The 23,322-nt window shown below is 32.9% G+C and overlaps 10 non-coding genes across 10 annotated transcripts; all 10 read right to left on the bottom strand.

Moving 5' to 3' along the window:
- Positions 1-9,376: 9,376 nt before the first annotated feature.
- Trnal-aag (transfer RNA leucine (anticodon AAG)) lies at positions 9,377-9,458 on the bottom strand. Its single transcript has one exon. It is a non-coding gene; the product is annotated as a tRNA-Leu (tRNA).
- Positions 9,459-10,073: 615 nt separating this feature from the next.
- On the bottom strand, positions 10,074-10,155 carry Trnal-aag (transfer RNA leucine (anticodon AAG)). The gene has a single exon. It is a non-coding gene; the product is annotated as a tRNA-Leu (tRNA).
- Positions 10,156-10,768: 613 nt separating this feature from the next.
- Trnal-aag (transfer RNA leucine (anticodon AAG)) lies at positions 10,769-10,850 on the bottom strand. The gene has a single exon. It is a non-coding gene; the product is annotated as a tRNA-Leu (tRNA).
- Positions 10,851-18,769: 7,919 nt separating this feature from the next.
- Trnal-aag (transfer RNA leucine (anticodon AAG)) lies at positions 18,770-18,851 on the bottom strand. The gene has a single exon. It is a non-coding gene; the product is annotated as a tRNA-Leu (tRNA).
- Positions 18,852-19,464: 613 nt separating this feature from the next.
- Positions 19,465-19,546, bottom strand: Trnal-aag (transfer RNA leucine (anticodon AAG)). The gene has a single exon. It is a non-coding gene; the product is annotated as a tRNA-Leu (tRNA).
- A 617-nt stretch (positions 19,547-20,163) lies between these two features.
- Trnal-aag (transfer RNA leucine (anticodon AAG)) lies at positions 20,164-20,245 on the bottom strand. Its single transcript has one exon. It is a non-coding gene; the product is annotated as a tRNA-Leu (tRNA).
- Positions 20,246-20,860: 615 nt separating this feature from the next.
- Positions 20,861-20,942, bottom strand: Trnal-aag (transfer RNA leucine (anticodon AAG)). The gene has a single exon. It is a non-coding gene; the product is annotated as a tRNA-Leu (tRNA).
- A 613-nt stretch (positions 20,943-21,555) lies between these two features.
- On the bottom strand, positions 21,556-21,637 carry Trnal-aag (transfer RNA leucine (anticodon AAG)). Its single transcript has one exon. It is a non-coding gene; the product is annotated as a tRNA-Leu (tRNA).
- A 613-nt stretch (positions 21,638-22,250) lies between these two features.
- Trnal-aag (transfer RNA leucine (anticodon AAG)) lies at positions 22,251-22,332 on the bottom strand. The gene has a single exon. It is a non-coding gene; the product is annotated as a tRNA-Leu (tRNA).
- A 613-nt stretch (positions 22,333-22,945) lies between these two features.
- Positions 22,946-23,027, bottom strand: Trnal-aag (transfer RNA leucine (anticodon AAG)). Its single transcript has one exon. It is a non-coding gene; the product is annotated as a tRNA-Leu (tRNA).
- Positions 23,028-23,322: the final 295 nt, after the last annotated feature.

The following is a 23,322-nucleotide window of genomic DNA, read 5'->3' as shown; positions in this document are numbered from 1 at the left end:
TCTTTCAACCTCAGAAAAATCTAACTTCATACTCACAATACAATGATCACTAAAACAGGTATCTCTATAAAATATATTTTTGATACAAGACTTAATATTACTAGAAACTAAAACATAGTCAATTCTACTCTGTGTTAAAAAACCTTGAACAACTTGTTTTCGTGAAAACATTTTAACACCTATATTTCTATCTCTCCAGACATCAAACAAACATTTTTCATTCATTATACTAGTAAGATGCTTCACAGACCTATCTGCATAAAAAGCAGTTTTTCCACTTTTATCTAAAGGAGACAGAGTAGTATTAAAATCACCAGCCACTATAACATAGCCATCTCCTTCAATTTTACTTTTACAAACTTCAAAAAAAAAGACATTTCTCACTTACACTATTAGGAGCATATACATTAAAAATATCAACCGTTCTATCATTAATTATACCTTGAATATGGATAAATCTACCAGGTAAACATTCACAAACTTTAAATACATTTTTAAGACTTTTACTAACAAGAATAGCAACACCTTGTCTATTACAATTACTATTACTTGCAAAAATATCACCACTCCATAAAATCTTATCCTTCTTTAAATCTTCAAATGTATCATTATTCCAAAAAGTTTCTTGTAAACATACAATATCATATTTCCTTTCACTACATAATGAAAAAATACAATCTCTTTTATTTCTATCACAAAGACCATTGCAGTTAAGGCTTATAAAATTATAAGTAGCCATCACAAAAAGTAATATAATAATATTAACAATAGGACTCTCCATTTTTATTTACCAAATTTTTTTGTACATTTGATAATTTTGCTGCCTTTATATTAGGCGTAACCTTAAGCTTACTCCTTCTTTTGATACCTAAATACTTCTTTTTCTTTTCAACGACAGTAAAATCATCTCCACTTGCCCCTAGACATTCATTAGTCAAAGGAAAAGTGTCCATACTAATCTCATCTAGAGAATCATATGAATATCTGACTCCCTCCTGGCTGCTTTTATCTTGTTCCAGGGAGGAGACAATACCATCTACAACTAATCTATCCGATTTAACATCATCTTTTAAAATATTTTCAGCAGAAAATTCAACACTTGATTTAACAAATTCAATTGATTGAGTATTACAATTGTTCAAGACTACATTATCCTGTTTTGTACTTGTATCTGCCTTTACTTTTTCGTCACATTCACAGTCATCAATCACATCATCTTCCATCTCAAAACATTCATCATCTATGTCATCCCCACTACCATCATCACCAAGTTCAACAGTGCTAAGGTTAGCAACACCTAGAGCACTTCCTCTCGAAACAACTTTACCAGCATCTTCAGAATAATGACTAGCATCGTCATTCACCTTTGCATTTCCATTTTGATCTACAGGTGTACTTTCATTTTGATCAGTCATATCATCAACATTCGTACAGCTATTTTCCTTTACATTGCAATTCTCATCAATATAATCAATATTCTCGTCACACTCCTTGCTATCTTTCACATCTCCCTTCTTTGCAATGTTATCTCTAGACATTGTCTCCTGTAAACTTTCCATCTGAGATAATGGTGAGTATGTATTGTCAATGTGCAATTCCTTTCTAACACCACAGTTACATTTGTCTTTCTTATGAAAACAAAACGAACACTTGTTTTTCAAACATTTCCTACTTATGTGGCCCTGTTCACCACATTCAAAACATAAATTCAGGGCAGTCTTTGTGCATATGTTCTGGGCTAAAGCATCCAGAGCAGACCTTGACTTGTTGGTTATGTATAACCCTGTAATAAGCTGTTTCTTTTTCATTTACAGAAAATTTCATGGAGTATGGTATTGCTACCATATTAGGCGGAAGTTTAGCTTTGAAAATACGAGTGCCATCATATACATTAATTTTGGACTTCATTCTATGCTTCTTTATTGGAGAAACAACCTCTACACCAATTTTAGAAAATCTGTCAATAATCTCTTCATCTGAAACATACATACTAAGATTCAATATCGAAACATATTTGAACTTTGCCTCCAGTTCGTTCACATTACAGATTTTGCCATCAAGGTTTAATTCACCAAGAATTGGTTCCATCAATTGTCTCTCTCTAAACACCACTTCAAAGCCAACTCCATTTTTCATCACACATGCCACAACGCTACCTATACCACATTTACTTTCAATTTCATCAATTAGTTTCTCAGCCTTAACTGCACCAAAACCATCAATTACACAGCTTACTAACACCGTTTTCTCTTTAGAAAATTTGTCTTTAGAATTGAACCAATTCCGTTGGGACCTTTCTGCCCCGTTGCTGTCAAAGTTCGCCATTGGGGTTTACTTAGATCAGCAAACAACAAATCAAACACACCTTTCCTCCCCCTTTTTCCTGCAACGAAAACGCAGGAAAAGGGGATACTAAACGAATATTAGTCTGTAATATATATCACATACAGTCATATAATACAAAATAAACTTCAACAACTGTTTATAAACACATATGTGGCGAATAACTCACCAAATTCAGAATAATTTCCGGACGACACTTTGTTTACATGTTGAACATGGTACATCCAAAAACCAACCTCTTAGACCGCTCGGCCACGCTACCGTTACACAAAACGGCTGCAAAATAGTCATGTCCTTCGTTTCCAGATATTTCACTTTTTACCAAATTTGTCTTCAAGGCAATTATTACGCCATATGATATGATGACATAAACTTATCAATACGTTTCAATAAAAGATGCACAGATGATATTGTATTTGTTATTAACAACCACATATACCAAATTCATGATGCGTTTATCCAATATATAGAAAACATTTTACCACATCGTAATGTTAGTATATCTTCAAAACCAATCTTAATTTGCCCCATATTTCAAGTTTCTAATATTTTCTTCAATATAAAGTGTTCGAATATGTCTTAAGAAGAGAATTTCTCTGAAACCGCACCACTTGAATAGCATGAAAAATCTTCTAATTGTAGCTTTATATATACATACATATAGCGTAAGTAGAGTAAAAACCATTCCATACATATATATATATATATATATACTCTTGTATGAATTCTTTCCACGGAGTGTACAGGGATTAAAGTTGCGTACATTAATTAAAGACATTTCACCAATAATTTAATAATTTCAACTATTTAAGTCGATTCCACAACATAGCATATTATTACAAAATGTACTTTGTGAAATTCTGCAGCAAAAATACCTGGCAGCGGTGGGATTCGAACCCACGCCTCCGAAGAGACTGGTGCCTTAAACCAGCGCCTTTTTTTTTTTTATTTTGATAAAATTTTATTCAAATAAATACATTCATAAAAGAATTATTGGGCTAGTCTCCCATTAATTCATATTATCACAGTGTTGGTTAGAATTGTAACAATTATTAACAACAGATCTCAATTAAAACTCAATATGTACTTCATCATTACTTATCCTTAGTACAGGATTTTTGTTTAAATAATACTTTTCAAATAAATACATGCACTTCTTCTGTTTATAATACAAGTATGCATAACTCACATGTTTTTGCAGAACATTTTTAAAATATGGCACTATGTCTATCAAATGATCATCCTTCATAGAGATATTTCTCCTCTTTACTACACAGAATCTTCTAGCACATAAAACTGTATTCACAAAGTATAAGTTTATATTTTTATCCTTCTTGACTAGACCAAAGTAACATATATATTTGAAATCTAGAGTATTGACAAAGCTAGTAAAACTATTACACAGAATGTTATGTAGGAAATCTTTAAAAAAGTCATTGAACTGAGTCAAACATCTACACACAATGATCAAGTGCTCCAAGTCTTCATGCACATCTTCGCAAACTGGACACATAGAATCAACAGTAATTTGGCATCTCATCAGTCTCTCCTTAGTGAAGAAAACTCTATGGAAAATTTTGAATGATGACTCAATCCAATCACTTTGTATAAATGAAAAGTTCAAAACTTTTTGTACTTTTTGAACATCAAAATCTGAAAATATTTCACACCAGTATTTTACAGAATTAGGTTCTCTTGTTAATGTCTTTAACAGTATATCATAAAATGATCTTGTTGTATTAGGTAAAGCATACTTTCTACCATTAACGCTGTAAATTATATTTAAAACAGTTGCTTTACAAGTGTTTGCATTTTCTTCAACTAAAACTACATAATCTTGTGGAATACATTGCTTAATACATTTCACTACTTTAATAATTTTATCAACGGAAACATCAGGGAACTTTTGAGATACAATATCTTGAATATAAGTGTCCTTCATAAAACCTCTCTTGCATTCATAAGCTAAGTCCTTAATCTTGATAATACCTGCTTCTATAAATGTTCTCATATATAACATACTATCACCATTCACAATCATTGGATTACAGAAGAGGGGAATATCAAAAACGTTCGTCACATTAATTTCTATTTCCATACAATGACGTATCTTCCCCCATGCATACAACATACATTTATAAAAATCAGGCAAACATCCTAATTGTCTATGAGTAAAATCGCAATACAATATTTCAACACCAAGATTCATTCCTTGTACTTTAGAAAAGAAATAAAGACATGTAACTTTCCAAACAGCATTATAATCCATATCTAATAGCCTCTGTAAAAACTTTAGTCTAAATGCATACATTTTATGAAAAATTTCAGGAAAATTTAAACCACCATCTAACACCTTATTAGTGATTACATCATATGCAACTAGAGATGGTTTATCATTCCACAAAAAATCAATACATATCTTCTTAATTTCTAAATAATGTTTTTCTGGTATATTAACAACCATAAGAGTATACCAAAGTTTACTCATCAATAAAGTATTTATTACAGTTAATCTACCATGTATTGATAAGTGTCTCATTTTCCAAAAATTCAATAGCTTCAAAATAGATTGTACTTTGCAATCCCAATTCAAACTATCACAAAGAGATTTATCCTTGCCAATCCATATGCCTAAAAGCTGTAAAACCCCATCACACTCTCGAATACTCCAAGCATCTAATTCATGTTTTGAAATAGTTCCAGTTCCCAATGCCAAAATTTCTGATTTATCCTTATTTAATTTTGCCCCAGATGCTTGTTCATACAAATGTAAAACTCTAAAGGCTTCATCTACTGAATTTTTGTCAGACAAAATTAAAGTAGTGTCATCAGCATGTGAAAAAATCTTTTCTTCAACGTTTGTATTAGGAATATTCAAACCTCTAATACTACTATTCTTTTTAATCATTGTACTCAATGGTTCAGCTACTAATACATATAATAAAGCTGATATAGGACAACCTTGCTTTACAGAGTTCTTTAATTGAAAATATTTGGACAGGAACCCATTACACTTGACAGTGCTGAAAATGTCAGTATAAAATATTTTTATCCAAGAAATAAATTTCTCCCCAAATCCAAATTTCTGCAAGACAGAAAATAAATATTCATGTCCAACCCTGTCAAATGCTTTTTCCTGATCAAGTTTCAACAAGTAACATTCTAAATCATCCATTTCAACCAAATCAATAATATCTCTAACACTTGCAGTAGTGTCAGAAATGTCTTTACCTATAATACAGCAACTTTGAGTAGGTGATATAATTTTTGGTAATACAAACTTAAACCTGTTAACCATTACTCTTGCTAGTATTTTATAATCCACATTTAATAAAGTTATAGGTCTGAAATTTTTAAGTTCAGATTTGTCACCTCTATTCTTATATATCAAATTAATCATGCCATATCTCATAGACCTAGATAAAACTTTATTTTCTTCAATACTATCATAAATATATTTCAATACAGGTTTCAATTCATTTAAAAAATAAAGATAGAATTCAACAGTCAATCCATCAGAGCCAGGCGTTTTGCCTTTTTTCATTCCTTTCAATGATTGTTCAATCTCATCAATACATATATCATCATCACATTTAGTAATATCAATATCATCAACTTTAACATCAACACAATCTAACATGTCATTGATTGCATTATTGTCAGTATTTACACATGAAAACAATTTTTCATAAAAATTATGCACAACATCTAATAATTCCACAGTACTACTAACAGCATTACCATCACAATTTCTCAAAGTACTTATCAAATTCTTATTTTGTTTATATTTTTCTAGACTTAAGAAATAAGCAGTATTCTTGTCACTTTCTAAGGCATGTTGACATTTAGACCTTAATATAGCACCATTACATCTATGTTTTTCTATAGCTTCAAGTTCATCTTTTAATTCTAAATATTTTACATAATCAATTTCTATACCACATGCAGACTTCACTGACAATTCTTGTAACTTATTTTGCAATTTAAAATATTCTTTGCTTCTCTCTTTCTGATTTTCTTTGCCATAGATTTGACTTATTCTCTTAATACTAAATTTCAAATTATCCCACCAAATGAGAGGGTTTGAATAATAAAAATCTGAACATATTTCATCTTCTAATAACTTTCTGATTCTTGTTACATATTCTTCATTATCTAATAAGGAATAGTTAAAAATCCAGATACCTGGTCCTCTTTCAACCTCTGTAAAATCTAATTTCATGCTAACAATACAGTGATCACTAAAACAAGTATCTCTATAAAAAATATTTTTAATACAGGGCTTAACATTACTAGAAACTAAAAAATAGTCAATTCTACTCTGTGTCAAAAAACCTTGTACAACTTGTTTTCGTGAAAACATTTTGACACCTGCATTTCTGTCTCTCCAGACATCAAACAAACAATTATCGTGCATCATAGTATTAAGATATTTCACAGACCTATCTGCATAAAAAGCAGTTTTCCCACTTTTATCTAAAGGAGACAGTGCAGTATTAAAATCGCCTGCTACTATAACATATCCGTCTCCTTTAATTTTACTTTTACAATCTTCAAAAAATTCACATTTTTCACTTACACTATTAGGAACATACAAATTAAAAATATCTACAATTTTATCATTGATTTTACCTTGAATATGAATAAATCTACCAGGTACACATTCACAAACTTTAAATACATTTTTAAGGTTTTTACTGACAAGAATTGCAACACCCTGTCTATTACAGTTACTATTACTTGCAAAAATATCACCATTCCATAATGTCTTATCATTCTTGATATCTTCAAAAATAATATTATTCCAAAATGTTTCCTGTAAGCATACAATATCACACTTTCTTTCATTACATAATGAAAAAATACAATCCTTTTTACTTTGGTTACATAGACCATTACAATTAAAACTTATGAAGTTATAAGTAGCCATCACAAAAATAATTCTAATAATATACAACATTAAACACTCCATTATTAACTATTCAAATGTTTTTGTAAATTTGACAACCTTGCTGCTTTAATATTAGGCTTGATATTAAGCATACTTCTCCTTTTAATACCCAAGTAATTTCTCTTCTTCCCTACAACAGTGAAAGTATCTCCACTTTCCTCTTGGTCTTCACTGACCACGGGAAAAGTGTCCATAGTAATCTCATCCAGAGAATCACATGAACTTCTGACTTCCCCCTGGCTACTGTCATTTTGTTCAAGGGGGGAGACAGCACTTTCAACACCTAAACCATCAGACAATTTATCAATTCTATTTTCACCAGACAATTCAACATTTGATTTAGTAAGCAAAACTGGTTCAATATTACAATTATTCAAACAAATATCGTTTAATTCTTTATCTGTACTTTTCTTGACTTTATCATCTCTGACACATTCCGCACTGTCATCATCAACACCATCATCCATCTCAAAACACTCTTCCTGATCAATGTAAATACCATCTCCATTCCAATCACCGTCACCCTCATCATCAGTGCAAAGGCTAGCACCACCTTTAGCACTTTCACCAAAACCCACTTCATCTACATCCTCAGTGTAATGACTAGCATCGCCATTTACACTCACGATTCCATCTTCCATACTATCTCCTACATCTGTATCTTCACGAGAATCAACATTCTCCTGCACACTTGTACAAACCTCCTTCTCCTTACAATTTTTATCCATATATCCAACTTTCACATCTGTGGTTTTCATAGCCTCCTCATCTGCTTCTTTTATCAACTCCCGACATGACATTTCCTGCAAATTCTCAGAAGAAAATTGTGGAAATTGATTCACAATTTGCAATTCTTCTCTGGCTTTGCAATTACAATAGTCTTTCTTTCGAAAACAAAACGCACACTTGTTTTTTAAACATTTTCTACTAATGTGCCCCTGCTGACCACATTCAAAACATTTAAATTCTGGACAGTCTTTGTATATATGTTCTGAGCTAAAGCACCCAGAGCACACCTTGACTTGTTGGTTATGAATAACCCGGTAGTAAGCCGTCTCCTTTTCATTAACTGAAAACTTCATTGAATACGGTATTGAAGCCATGTTCGGCGGAAGTTTAACTTTGAAAATACGAGTGCCGTCAAAGACATTATTCTTCGACTTCATCCTATGCTTCTTTATCGGAGAAACAATCTCCACTCCAATCTTGGAAAATCTATCAATAATTTCTCGATCTGAGACATACATACTTAAATTTAGAATTGAAACGTACTTAAAACTTGCCTCTAATTCATTAACAGCGCACTTTTTACCATTTAAAGATAGTTCACCAATAACGGATTCCATCATTTTTCTCTCTCTTAGTACCACCTCATAACCAACTCCATTTTTCGGTACGCATGCAACGACACTTCCAACACCACATTTCTTATCAATTTCATCAATAATTATTTCAGCCTCCACGGCACCAAAACCATCTACGGGGCACCCAACTAAAACGGTTTTCTCCTTTGAGAACTGTTCATTTGAAAAATTCATGTTTTTTCGGGAACTTTCTCCCCCACTATTATTAAAGTTTGCCATCAGTCTTTAGTCAAACCACTGAATACAAATCGAACACACCTTCCCTCCCCCTTTTCCCTGTAACGAAAACACAGGAAAAGGGGCTATTCAACAAATATTATGCGATAATATATGTCACATTCAATCATATAATACACATTAAACTTCAGGAAATGTTTACAGTTACAAATATGGCGAAGAACTCACCAAAATCAGAATAATTTTCGGACAACACTTTGTTTACATGTTAAACATGGTACATCCAAAAACCAGCTCCTAATTGTAGCTTTATATATACATACATATAGCGTAAGTAGAGTAAAAACCATTCCATACATATATATATATATATATATACTCTTGTATGAATTCTTTCCACGGAGTGTACAGGGATTAAAGTTGCGTACATTAATTAAAGACATTTCACCAATAATTTAATAATTTCAACTATTTAAGTCGATTCCACAACATAGCATATTATTACAAAATGTACTTTGTGAAATTCTGCAGCAAAAATACCTGGCAGCGGTGGGATTCGAACCCACGCCTCCGAAGAGACTGGTGCCTTAAACCAGCGCCTTAGACCGCTCGGCCACGCTACCGTTACACAAAACGGCTGCAAAATAGTCATGTCCTTCGTTTCCAGATATTTCACTTTTTACCAAATTTGTCTTCAAGGCAATTATTACGCCATATGATATGATGACATAAACTTATCAATACGTTTCAATAAAAGATGCACAGATGATATTGTATTGTTATCAACAACCAGATATACCAAATTCATGATGCGTTTATCCAATATATAGAAAACATTTTACCACATCGTAATGTTAGTATATCTTCAAAACCAATCTTAATTTGCCCCATATTTCAAGTTTCTAATATTTTCTTCAATATAAAGTGTTCGAATATGTCTTAAGAAGAGAATTTCTCTGAAACCGCACCACTTGAATAGCATGAAAAATCTTCTAATTGTAGCTTTATATATACATACATATAGCGTAAGTAGAGTAAAAACCATTCCATACATATATATATATATATATATATACTCTTGTATGAATTCTTTCCACGGAGTGTACAGGGATTAAAGTTGCGTGCATTAATTAAAGACATTTCACCAATAATTTAATAATTTCAACTATTTAAGTCGATTCCACAACATAGCATATTATTACAAAATGTACTTTGTGAAATTCTGCAGCAAAAATACCTGGCAGCGGTGGGATTCGAACCCACGCCTCCGAAGAGACTGGTGCCTTAAACCAGCGCCTTAGACCGCTCGGCCACGCTACCGTTACACAAAACGACTGCAAAATAGTCATGTCCTTCGTTTCCAGATATTTCACTTTTTACCAAATTTGTCTTCAAGGCAATTATTACGCCATATGATATGATGACATAAACTTATCAATACGTTTCAATAAAAGATGCACAGATGATATTGTATTGTTATCAACAACCAGATATACCAAATTCATGATGCGTTTATCCAATATATAGAAAACATTTTACCACATCGTAATGTTAGTATATCTTCAAAACCAATCTTAATTTGCCCCATATTTCAAGTTTCTAATATTTTCTTCAATATAAAGTGTTCGAATATGTCTTAAGAAGAGAATTTCTCTGAAACCGCACCACTTGAATAGCATGAAAAATCTTCTAATTGTAGCTTTATATATACATACATATAGCGTAAGTAGAGTAAAAACCATTCCATACATATATATATATATATATATACTCTTGTATGAATTCTTTCCACGGAGTGTACAGGGATTAAAGTTGCGTGCATTAATTAAAGACATTTCACCAATAATTTAATAATTTCAACTATTTAAGTCGATTCCACAACATAGCATATTATTACAAAATGTACTTTGTGAAATTCTGCAGCAAAAATACCTGGCAGCGGTGGGATTCGAACCCACGCCTCCGAAGAGACTGGTGCCTTAAACCAGCGCCTTAGACCGCTCGGCCACGCTACCGTTACACAAAACGGCTGCAAAATAGTCATGTCCTTCGTTTCCAGATATTTCACTTTTTACCAAATTTGTCTTCAAGGCAATTATTACGCCATATGATATGATGACATAAACTTATCAATACGTTTCAATAAAAGATGCACAGATGATATTGTATTGTTATCAACAACCAGATATACCAAATTCATGATGCGTTTATCCAATATATAGAAAACATTTTACCACATCGTAATGTTAGTATATCTTCAAAACCAATCTTAATTTGCCCCATATTTCAAGTTTCTAATATTTTCTTCAATATAAAGTGTTCGAATATGTCTTAAGAAGAGAATTTCTCTGAAACCGCACCACTTGAATAGCATGAAAAATCTTCTAATTGTAGCTTTATATATACATACATATAGCGTAAGTAGAGTAAAAACCATTCCATACATATATATATATATATATATACTCTTGTATGAATTCTTTCCACGGAGTGTACAGGGATTAAAGTTGCGTGCATTAATTAAAGACATTTCACCAATAATTTAATAATTTCAACTATTTAAGTCGATTCCACAACATAGCATATTATTACAAAATGTACTTTGTGAAATTCTGCAGCAAAAATACCTGGCAGCGGTGGGATTCGAACCCACGCCTCCGAAGAGACTGGTGCCTTAAACCAGCGCCTTATTTTTTATCATTTATTAAAATTATAATACATACAATACAATAAAAACGGAATCGGACAATCCCCGAAATCCGCTATCACAGTGCTAAATATTAAATACTATAATGTGGAGCTTATCTTGTACATCTGTGAGGGATTCCATCATTGATGTAATTAATCCAATGTCTTTATTTACTTGTATAGTATTGAGTGTTGGGTGCAGAAGTTATCAGTGCCGTCTATTGGTTTCTTTGTATATAAAAAATAATCCGGAACCAATAGAAGACCCTGTCCATATGCATGCACTATCCAGAGGAGATCACAACTGTGGTCTCATTAAAGTCATAATTACTTAAGTTATTCTTCTTTGTATACTGAACCATAGCAGCGGGCAATTTTGACTTGTACTGTCACCCTGATTCTAAGAAGTTTTGGGGTGTTATCATTAGTCACCTTTTTTAATATGTATATATGACTAAAACCCTTTAGAATTCTTTCAGGTGTTATTATTAGTCACCCTCATAAAGTTACATATGGTACCGTTACATTTTACTCGTAAATTTAATGTGTATACACGGCTAACTTAAATACTCTTTAATATATTTAAGGGTGTTATCATTAGTCACCCTGGTGCAAATGTAAATAATAGATGGAAAACCTCATTTGTACTGTGTTTAAAATATTACAACACACCATTGAAACTATTTCATATGTTCTAAATAACATCGAAATTAATAGTTTTGAAGCCCACTCTTAATATGTATTAACCACAAAGGAGGTACACAACACTGCAAGCCAAACCAACAAAAGTCATTTTCACATGTTATAGCCCGAAATAAACTACAGATAGAATTTTCGATGTTTTCACAGCCTTATGTAATCATTCGTGACCACATTTGCATAAGTATCATTGCATTCATTCAATTGGTTAGAGGGAAAATAGATATAATCTACAGTCCCAGAGTAACTATTAACGTCATTTCTATGTGTTCATACTATTCATGTACGTGTATGTGTAAATTGTAAAGTTATCCATTTTGTTTACTGTACACTGTGTAGATAAAAGACAACGACTACCAATCAACTAAATGCAACAAAGTATATCACCATCGGCCCGCACCAGACTTAGTCGAACCTAACGATAGGTGGCAAGCGTCTCTCTACCGACCAGTAAATAAGCAAATTCCGTGCAGGGCAATGACTAATGTACCAACTAAAATTTAAATAATTAGAACCCAAAAACTGCCAGACTGAAGTCTACCTCCCCAGTAGCTACAGAAATAAAACTGCCTTATCATTCTGTATTTTCAATAGTGTGTTGTTTCGTAAAAAATATTTTTCAAAAAACCACATTTGATTTTTCATCTTATAAAATGAATATGCGTACTCTACATACTTCTGCATTGTGTACTTAAATAAACGTAAAGTATCCAAGTTTTTACCTTTAAAAACGAGAATATTCCTAACTTTAAAAATGCACAATCTAGCAATACTTAATAAAAAGTTCAAAAAATGAACATTTACTATGTTGGAAGACCTCAAATAGCCAAAATATATCAGTTCGTCATAGTTGATCATGTTTACAATATCAGGTGGGACATTAATAAATATGTTATGTAATAAATCTTTCAGGTAATCATGTACTGATTTTAATTTCGTACAAAAAATAAACAGGTGTGCTAAATCCTCAGTACAATACCCGCACGCTTTACATGTATTGGTATCTACCTGACTAAATTTAGACAGTTTATCAAGTGTGAAAATTGCTCTATTAACCAGCCTATAATTCAAACAATGAAGATCTGGACAAAGTCCCACCTGATTGGCTACTGAGTACACTTGTCTAAAATTGATCGATGGAAATTTCTCCGCCCACTTTAACTCAGAGGTCGGTTTTTCAAAGAAAGTAGACATGAAGAGTTTGTATATTTGTTTTGTTACAGCCGTTAATAATGGAATTTCTGCATTATTTTCAAAGCAAAGCATTATTTGTGGGACGCAATTAGCATTGACCGGATTGTTATGTCGGAGCAATATTTTCCATTCGTCAGGAATACAACGCAATATCTTGTTAAAAGCGGATTCGATTGTGTATGGTTTTTCGTCCGGAAATCTACGATGAATAATTTCTACTATCGCATCAGAAGTGAAAAATCCAGGAATGAATTCATAACACACATCCTTAATTTGAATCAAACCGGCTTGTGCAAAGTCGTCAAAAAGAAGCATCTTACCGTTGTGTGTTATTTTCGGGTTACAAAATATCGGATTACTGTAGGCATGTTGAACTTCAATTTGAAATTTCAACTTGGATTTTATTCTGTAAAAAGCTGCAAACATCTCCTGATAATAAAGAGGCAACCTTTTCAGCTGAGCAGAATTCAAAAATGTGTACACAATATTCTGCTTAAGATTCATGTGATCAATTTTGAAAATAAAATAATCTAGTGTTACTTTCCAAATGGATGTACAATCAGGATCTAAATATTTCCGGAGAAATTTTATCCGGAATGCTTGCATCTTTATAAAAATATCAGGAATATTTAACCCACCGGAAAGTTTTTCACCAACTATAGTTTGATATTTCACTAAATGCGCTTTGTTTTGCCACAGAAACTTCATGACGGCTACTCGAAGTTCATTTTTTACATATTCCGGTAGCGGACAAACTGTGAGAGTATAGTAAAACCGTGATATAATTAACGATGTCAAAACCGTGGCTCGACCGGGTAATGTTAAATCTCGTTTTAGCCAGAAAAATAAAATAGTTTTTATTTTCTTAAGCTTGTCTCTCCAGTTGAGGTCGTCACACGCATTTCGGTTTTTACCAACGTAAATGCCTAGCACTTTTGTAACATCTTCACATCTTTGTATTTCTAATTTATTTAGCTCGTTATCAGATAATGTTCCGGACCCGAGACACATAATTTCTGATTTTTGCTTGTTGATTTTCGCACCGGACGCATCACTATAAAGTTTCAAAACATTGAAAACTTCATCTATCGAGTTTTTGTCACTTGTGAAAATATTCGTGTCATCTGCGTGTTGAAATATTCGCGCTTCTCTTTCAGATTTCGGAATTGTTACTCCTCGTATAGTTTGATTTTTTGCTATGGCTTGTCCTAGTGGTTCTGCGGCGATAACGTACAATAACGCGGAAAGCGGACATCCTTGTTTTATAGAATTTTTAAGCTTAACATACTTAGTCAAGAAGCCATTGCATTTGACACTACTGTTAACATTTTTGTAAAATATTTTAATCCACTCTATAAATTTTGGACCAAAGCCAAATTTCTGTAAAACAAGAAAAAGGTAATCATGATCAACTTTATCAAAGGCTTTCTCTTGGTCTACTTTGATCAGATATGCTTCTAAATTATCGTTTTCAATTATTTCTATCAGATCTCGAATACTCGAAGTCGTATCAGCAATATCACGACCTAAAATACAACACGTTTGGCTATTCGATATTAATTTAGGCAGAACGAATTTTAGTCGGTTCGACATGATGCGAGCCATTATTTTGTAATCAACGCATAATAAAGAAATCGGTCTGAAATTCTTTAATGAATTTTTATCACCTCTGTTTTTATAGATTAAGGTTATAACCCCATGTCTCATTGATCTAGTCATAATCTGCTCTTCTTGAATAATACTAAATATTTTCATAAAAATATTTTCAAACAAATGATAAAACCTGCAAAAAAATTCCGCAGTTAAACCATCCGGACCCGGCGATTTATTTTTTGTCATACTAAATAGTGCCGTTTTAATTTCGTCGCAAGTAAAATCAGCTTCTAAATTTTCCATATCATTTTCCGGAACTTTTTTGGTAATAAAATCTAAAATCTCATGTGCGCTATTCTTGTTAATGTGCGTACAGGAATACAACTCCTCATAAAAGGACCTCACTTCTTCTAAAATTTGTTCAGTTGTATTTACAATGATACCTTCTTTTGTTTTCAACTCTTTGATAGCATTACTTTTTTGCTTATATTTTTCAAGCTCTAAAAAATACTTAGAATTTTTATCACCTTCAATAGCCCAGTGAGCTTTAGAGCGTAATATAGCTCCTTTGCAGATTATGTCCTCGTAACTTTTAAGTTTTAATTTAATTTCTTCAAATTTATTTATATCAACCTCTTCATCATTTGCCACAGCAAGAGAGAACTTTTCGAATTCTCTTTGAATTTTAAAATATTCCGATCTTTCGGCACGCTTTTTATCTTTTGAAACTACTTTAGATAGTTGTTTAATCTTAAATTTTAAATTATCATACCAAATCAGTGGCTCGTCATCATATAGTCTACACTGTTTTTCAGTTTCTATTAATTTCTCAATTTTTAAAACAAACTCTTCATCATTTAACAGTGTGTTATTAAACACCCATAATCCTGGACCTCTCTCAACTTCACAAAATTCTATATTTAAAACTACTAAAGAATGATCACTGAAAGTGCTGTGCTTATGATAAATATTTTTGACAAAAACAGAAAAAGATTTTGGAATAAAGATGAAGTCAATCCTACTCTGAATGAGAATATTTTGAACCACTCGGCGCCAAGAGTACACTCGAGCATTTGGATTCCTTGAGCGCCATACGTCATAAAGGTTGAAATTGTCACAAAATTTACTAATAGATTTATAAGCTTTGTCTTCAGTGTGTTGTGATCTGCCACACCTATCAAGTGTTGACATAGATGTATTCAAATCCCCCAACAGAATGACATTTTCGGGGTCAGATAACTTATCTAATATGCTGTCAAAAAACTTGCTCCTCTCAAGGACTAAATTAGGAGCATAACAATTAACAATATCAAAAACTTTGTCATCCTGGTGAAGCTGTATTTGAATACACCTACCATCGAAACCCTGTATATATTTTACTTCATTTTCTATTTTTTTGCTTATTAAAAAGGCCACACCTTGTCTGTGAATATCACTACATGAATGAAATATTTGACCACTCCAGAACTTAGACAAATTCTCAATTAAATCTTCTGACCAAAAAGTTTCTTGTAACCCTACAACATCATAATAATTTTCAGAACAGTAAGTACATAACTGCTGAAATTTTGACAAGTCTCGAAGACCATTTACATTGAAAGAAACAATACTTATCATCTGAAAGATAATAATAAATTGAAAAAGATTTAATTGGATGAATTTGATTCTGTTAATTTGTTTCTGGGATCCATTCTTATCTTTTTCAATTCATCTTTCGAAAACTTTGGACCATTCACCAATCTTTTGCGGCGAATTTTCACCATATTCACAGCCAACTCCTCATCAGTCATCTCAGTGTCACTATTTATACCAGAGGGGGCAGACTTAGTGTGATGAGGAGGGGATTGTGAAGTAGAGGGGGGAGGGCTAGTTGATTTTTCATTACTTTTTTTAACAGGTAAATCAACAAAAGAGTTATTGTCTAATTGTTCCGTCTGATTTCCACCAGAGGCCATCAGGTTTAGTTCCTCGTCAGATTGTCCATTATCATCACCATTTTCTCCAGATTTATGTGTATCATCATGATTGTTATCATTTATGCTCTCATCATGTTCATTTGTAACAGGATCATCATCTTTTTCTCTACCATTAGCAACATCAACATCATCATCTTTGATATCATCATACTCATCATCACTGCCTATCTCATCTTTTTCGACATTCTCATCAGTGTCGATCTCCTCATTATCATCATTGTTTTGGGACTCATGTGTGTCATCGGGCCAACTGGGGCACTTACATCTCGTCACATGCAGATTACACTTACTACATGGAGGAGTGTTACAAAATCGGGCTAAGTGCCCAAGCCTTAAACACTTGAAACATCTGTTTTCTGGACATTTCGAAAACACATGATCGGTTTCAAAGCATTTGGTACAAACTTTCCTCTGATTATCGTGTGTCACACGAATATACTCAAACGAGTTAACACCTGTTGGTAATTTCATCGTGTAAGGGAGGCTTTTAATTTCATTGTTAAATTTCACCACAACATACCTCGTGCCATTTTCCACTTGAGTGCCTGGGTGAACGTTTCGTTTCATCGATGACTTCACTTCAAGGCCAAGATTAACTAATTTATCTGTTATTTCCGAGTCTGCAACGTAGTGCGAAACATTGAAGAAACTAACAACTTTTTGCTCGGAAAAAATCTGTTTGGGTTTAAAAGATTTACTTTCAACCTTAAAACCAGTATCAACCAAAAGTTCCACAGCATCAGTTTGTTTGAGTGTTATTTCAAAGAAATTACCGCTTTTTGGTACACACGCTTCCACCATTCCCTCCCCAACTTCCTTTTCAATACTTGCAATGACATCAGCTGCCTTTATACGTTTATTATCACCAACATCAACTGACACTGTGTGTTCCTTCAGTTTTCGGGTTTTGGAACGGGGCTCCCCCCTTTCACCCGACATGGTGAGGGGAGGGCTAAACTGTCACAAAATGTCAAAATATGGACAAATAAAGGTTCTATACTTCACCAATAATGACACTAAATCAATACATGGACCAACCATCAACTGATGGCTGGTTTTAAACAGCAAAAACTTCGGATTTTCTCTCAGCTAAATCAGGTACGTCCGCTCACCTTGAAAGCTTAACCGGAAGTCCCTAAACCAGCGCCTTAGACCGCTCGGCCACGCTACCGTTACACAAAACGACTGCAAAATAGTCATGTCCTTCGTTTCCAGATATTTCACTTTTTACCAAATTTGTCTTCAAGGCAATTATTACGCCATATGATATGATGACATAAACTTATCAATACGTTTCAATAAAAGATGCACAGATGATATTGTATTGTTATCAACAACCAGATATACCAAATTCATGATGCGTTTATCCAATATATAGAAAACATTTTACCACATCGTAATGTTAGTATATCTTCAAAACCAATCTTAATTTGCCCCATATTTCAAGTTTCTAATATTTTCTTCAATATAAAGTGTTCGAATATGTCTTAAGAAGAGAATTTCTCTGAAACCGCACCACTTGAATAGCATGAAAAATCTTCTAATTGTAGCTTTATATATACATACATATAGCGTAAGTAGAGTAAAAACCATTCCATACATATATATATATATATATATACTCTTGTATGAATTCTTTCCACGGAGTGTACAGGGATTAAAGTTGCGTGCATTAATTAAAGACATTTCACCAATAATTTAATAATTTCAACTATTTAAGTCGATTCCACAACATAGCATATTATTACAAAATGTACTTTGTGAAATTCTGCAGCAAAAATACCTGGCAGCGGTGGGATTCGAACCCACGCCTCCGAAGAGACTGGTGCCTTAAACCAGCGCCTTAGACCGCTCGGCCACGCTACCGTTACACCAAACGGCTGCAAAATAGTCATGTCCTTCGTTTCCAGATATTTCACTTTTTACCAAATTTGTCTTCAAGGCAATTATTACGCCATATGATATGATGACATAAACTTATCAATACGTTTCAATAAAAGATGCACAGATGATATTGTATTGTTATCAACAACCAGATATACCAAATTCATGATGCGTTTATCCAATATATAGAAAACATTTTACCACATCGTAATGTTAGTATATCTTCAAAACCAATCTTAATTTGCCCCATATTTCAAGTTTCTAATATTTTCTTCAATATAAAGTGTTCGAATATGTCTTAAGAAGAGAATTTCTCTGAAACCGCACCACTTGAATAGCATGAAAAATCTTCTAATTGTAGCTTTATATATACATACATATAGCGTAAGTAGAGTAAAAACCATTCCATACATATATATATATATATATATACTCTTGTATGAATTCTTTCCACGGAGTGTACAGGGATTAAAGTTGCGTGCATTAATTAAAGACATTTCACCAATAATTTAATAATTTCAACTATTTAAGTCGATTCCACAACATAGCATATTATTACAAAATGTACTTTGTGAAATTCTGCAGCAAAAATACCTGGCAGCGGTGGGATTCGAACCCACGCCTCCGAAGAGACTGGTGCCTTAAACCAGCGTCTTAGACCGCTCGGCCACGCTACCGTTACACAAAACGGCTGCAAAATAGTCATGTCCTTCGTTTCCAGATATTTCACTTTTTACCAAATTTGTCTTCAAGGCAATTATTACGCCATATGATATGATGACATAAACTTATCAATACGTTTCAATAAAAGATGCACAGATGATATTGTATTGTTATCAACAACCAGATATACCAAATTCATGATGCGTTTATCCAATATATAGAAAACATTTTACCACATCGTAATGTTAGTATATCTTCAAAACCAATCTTAATTTGCCCCATATTTCAAGTTTCTAATATTTTCTTCAATATAAAGTGTTCGAATATGTCTTAAGAAGAGAATTTCTCTGAAACCGCACCACTTGAATAGCATGAAAAATCTTCTAATTGTAGCTTTATATATACATACATATAGCGTAAGTAGAGTAAAAACCATTCCATACATATATATATATATATATATATATACTCTTGTATGAATTCTTTCCACGGAGTGTACAGGGATTAAAGTTGCGTGCATTAATTAAAGACATTTCACCAATAATTTAATAATTTCAACTATTTAAGTCGATTCCACAACATAGCATATTATTACAAAATGTACTTTGTGAAATTCTGCAGCAAAAATACCTGGCAGCGGTGGGATTCGAACCCACGCCTCCGAAGAGACTGGTGCCTTAAACCAGCGCCTTAGACCGCTCGGCCACGCTACCGTTACACAAAACGGCTGCAAAATAGTCATGTCCTTCGTTTCCAGATATTTCACTTTTTACCAAATTTGTCTTCAAGGCAATTATTACGCCATATGATATGATGACATAAACTTATCAATACGTTTCAATAAAAGATGCACAGATGATATTGTATTGTTATCAACAACCAGATATACCAAATTCATGATGCGTTTATCCAATATATAGAAAACATTTTACCACATCGTAATGTTAGTATATCTTCAAAACCAATCTTAATTTGCCCCATATTTCAAGTTTCTAATATTTTCTTCAATATAAAGTGTTCGAATATGTCTTAAGAAGAGAATTTCTCTGAAACCGCACCACTTGAATAGCATGAAAAATCTTCTAATTGTAGCTTTATATATACATACATATAGCGTAAGTAGAGTAAAAACCATTCCATACATATATATATATATATATATATACTCTTGTATGAATTCTTTCCACGGAGTGTACAGGGATTAAAGTTGCGTGCATTAATTAAAGACATTTCACCAATAATTTAATAATTTCAACTATTTAAGTCGATTCCACAACATAGCATATTATTACAAAATGTACTTTGTGAAATTCTGCAGCAAAAATACCTGGCAGCGGTGGGATTCGAACCCACGCCTCCGAAGAGACTGGTGCCTTAAACCAGCGCCTTAGACCGCTCGGCCACGCTACCGTTACACAAAACGGCTGCAAAATAGTCATGTCCTTCGTTTCCAGATATTTCACTTTTTACCAAATTTGTCTTCAAGGCAATTATTACGCCATATGATATGATGACATAAACTTATCAATACGTTTCAATAAAAGATGCACAGATGATATTGTATTGTTATCAACAACCAGATATACCAAATTCATGATGCGTTTATCCAATATATAGAAAACATTTTACCACATCGTAATGTTAGTATATCTTCAAAACCAATCTTAATTTGCCCCATATTTCAAGTTTCTAATATTTTCTTCAATATAAAGTGTTCGAATATGTCTTAAGAAGAGAATTTCTCTGAAACCGCACCACTTGAATAGCATGAAAAATCTTCTAATTGTAGCTTTATATATACATACATATAGCGTAAGTAGAGTAAAAACCATTCCATACATATATATATATATATATATACTCTTGTATGAATTCTTTCCACGGAGTGTACAGGGATTAAAGTTGCGTGCATTAATTAAAGACATTTCACCAATAATTTAATAATTTCAACTATTTAAGTCGATTCCACAACATAGCATATTATTACAAAATGTACTTTGTGAAATTCTGCAGCAAAAATACCTGGCAGCGGTGGGATTCGAACCCACGCCTCCGAAGAGACTGGTGCCTTAAACCAGCGCCTTAGACCGCTCGGCCACGCTACCGTTACACAAAACGGCTCCAAAATAGTCATGTCCTTCGTTTCCAGATATTTCACTTTTTACCAAATTTGTCTTCAAGGCAATTATTACGCCATATGATATGATGACATAAACTTATCAATACGTTTCAATAAAAGATGCACAGATGATATTGTATTGTTATCAACAACCAGATATACCAAATTCATGATGCGTTTATCCAATATATAGAAAACATTTTACCACATCGTAATGTTAGTATATCTTCAAAACCAATCTTAATTTGCCCCATATTTCAAGTTTCTAATATTTTCTTCAATATAAAGTGTTCGAATATGTCTTAAGAAGAGAATTTCTCTGAAACCGCACCACTTGAATAGCATGAAAAATCTTCTAATTGTAGCTTTATATATACATACATATAGCGTAAGTAGAGTAAAAACCATTCCATACATATATATATATATATATATACTCTTGTATGAATTCTTTCCACGGAGTGTACAGGGATTAAAGTTGCGTGCATTAATTAAAGACATTTCACCAATAATTTAATAATTTCAACTATTTAAGTCGATTCCACAACATAGCATATTATTACAAAATGTACTTTGTGAAATTCTGCAGCAAAAATACCTGGCAGCGGTGGGATTCGAACCCACGCCTCCGAAGAGACTGGTGCCTTAAACCAGCGCCTTAGACCGCTCGGCCACGCTACCGTTACACAAAACGGCTGCAAAATAGTCATGTCCTTCGTTTCCAGATATTTCACTTTTTACCAAATTTGTCTTCAAGGCAATTATTACGCCATATGATATGATGACATAAACTTATCAATACGTTTCAATAAAAGATGCACAGATGATATTGTATTGTTATCAACAACCAGATATACCAAATTCATGATGCGTTTATCCAATATATAGAAAACATTTTACCACATCGTAATGTTAGTATATCTTCAAAACCAATCTTAATTTGCCCCATATTTCAAGTTTCTAATATTTTCTTCAATATAAAGTGTTCGAATATGTCTTAAGAAGAGAATTTCTCTGAAACCGCACCACTTGAATAGCATGAAAAATCTTCTAATTGTAGCTTTATATATACATACATATAGCGTAAGTAGAGTAAAAACCATTCCATACATATATATATATATATATATACTCTTGTATGAATTCTTTCCACGGAGTGTACAGGGATTAAAGTTGCGTGCATTAATTAAAGACATTTCACCAATAATTTAATAATTTCAACTATTTAAGTCGATTCCACAACATAGCATATTATTACAAAATGTACTTTGTGAAATTCTGCAGCAAAAATACCTGGCAGCGGTGGGATTCGAACCCACGCCTCCGAAGAGACTGGTGCCTTAAACCAGCGTCTTAGACCGCTCGGCCACGCTACCGTTACACAAAACGGCTGCAAAATAGTCATGTCCTTCGTTTCCAGATATTTCACTTTTTACCAAATTTGTCTTCAAGGCAATTATTACGCCATATGATATGATGACATAAACTTATCAATACGTTTCAATAAAAGATGCACAGATGATATTGTATTGTTATCAACAACCAGATATACCAAATTCATGATGCGTTTATCCAATATATAGAAAACATTTTACCACATCGTAATGTTAGTATATCTTCAAAACCAATCTTAATTTGCCCCATATTTCAAGTTTCTAATATTTTCTTCAA

This window comes from Perna viridis, chromosome 7, assembly GCF_037379345.1.
Source record: "Perna viridis isolate PV_CMFRI_1.1 ecotype Kerala chromosome 7, ASM3737934v1, whole genome shotgun sequence".
Lineage (NCBI taxonomy): Eukaryota > Metazoa > Mollusca > Bivalvia > Mytilida > Mytilidae > Perna > Perna viridis.
The sequence above is the reverse complement of the archived record's forward strand: the minus strand, read 5'-3'. Positions and strand labels throughout refer to the sequence as shown.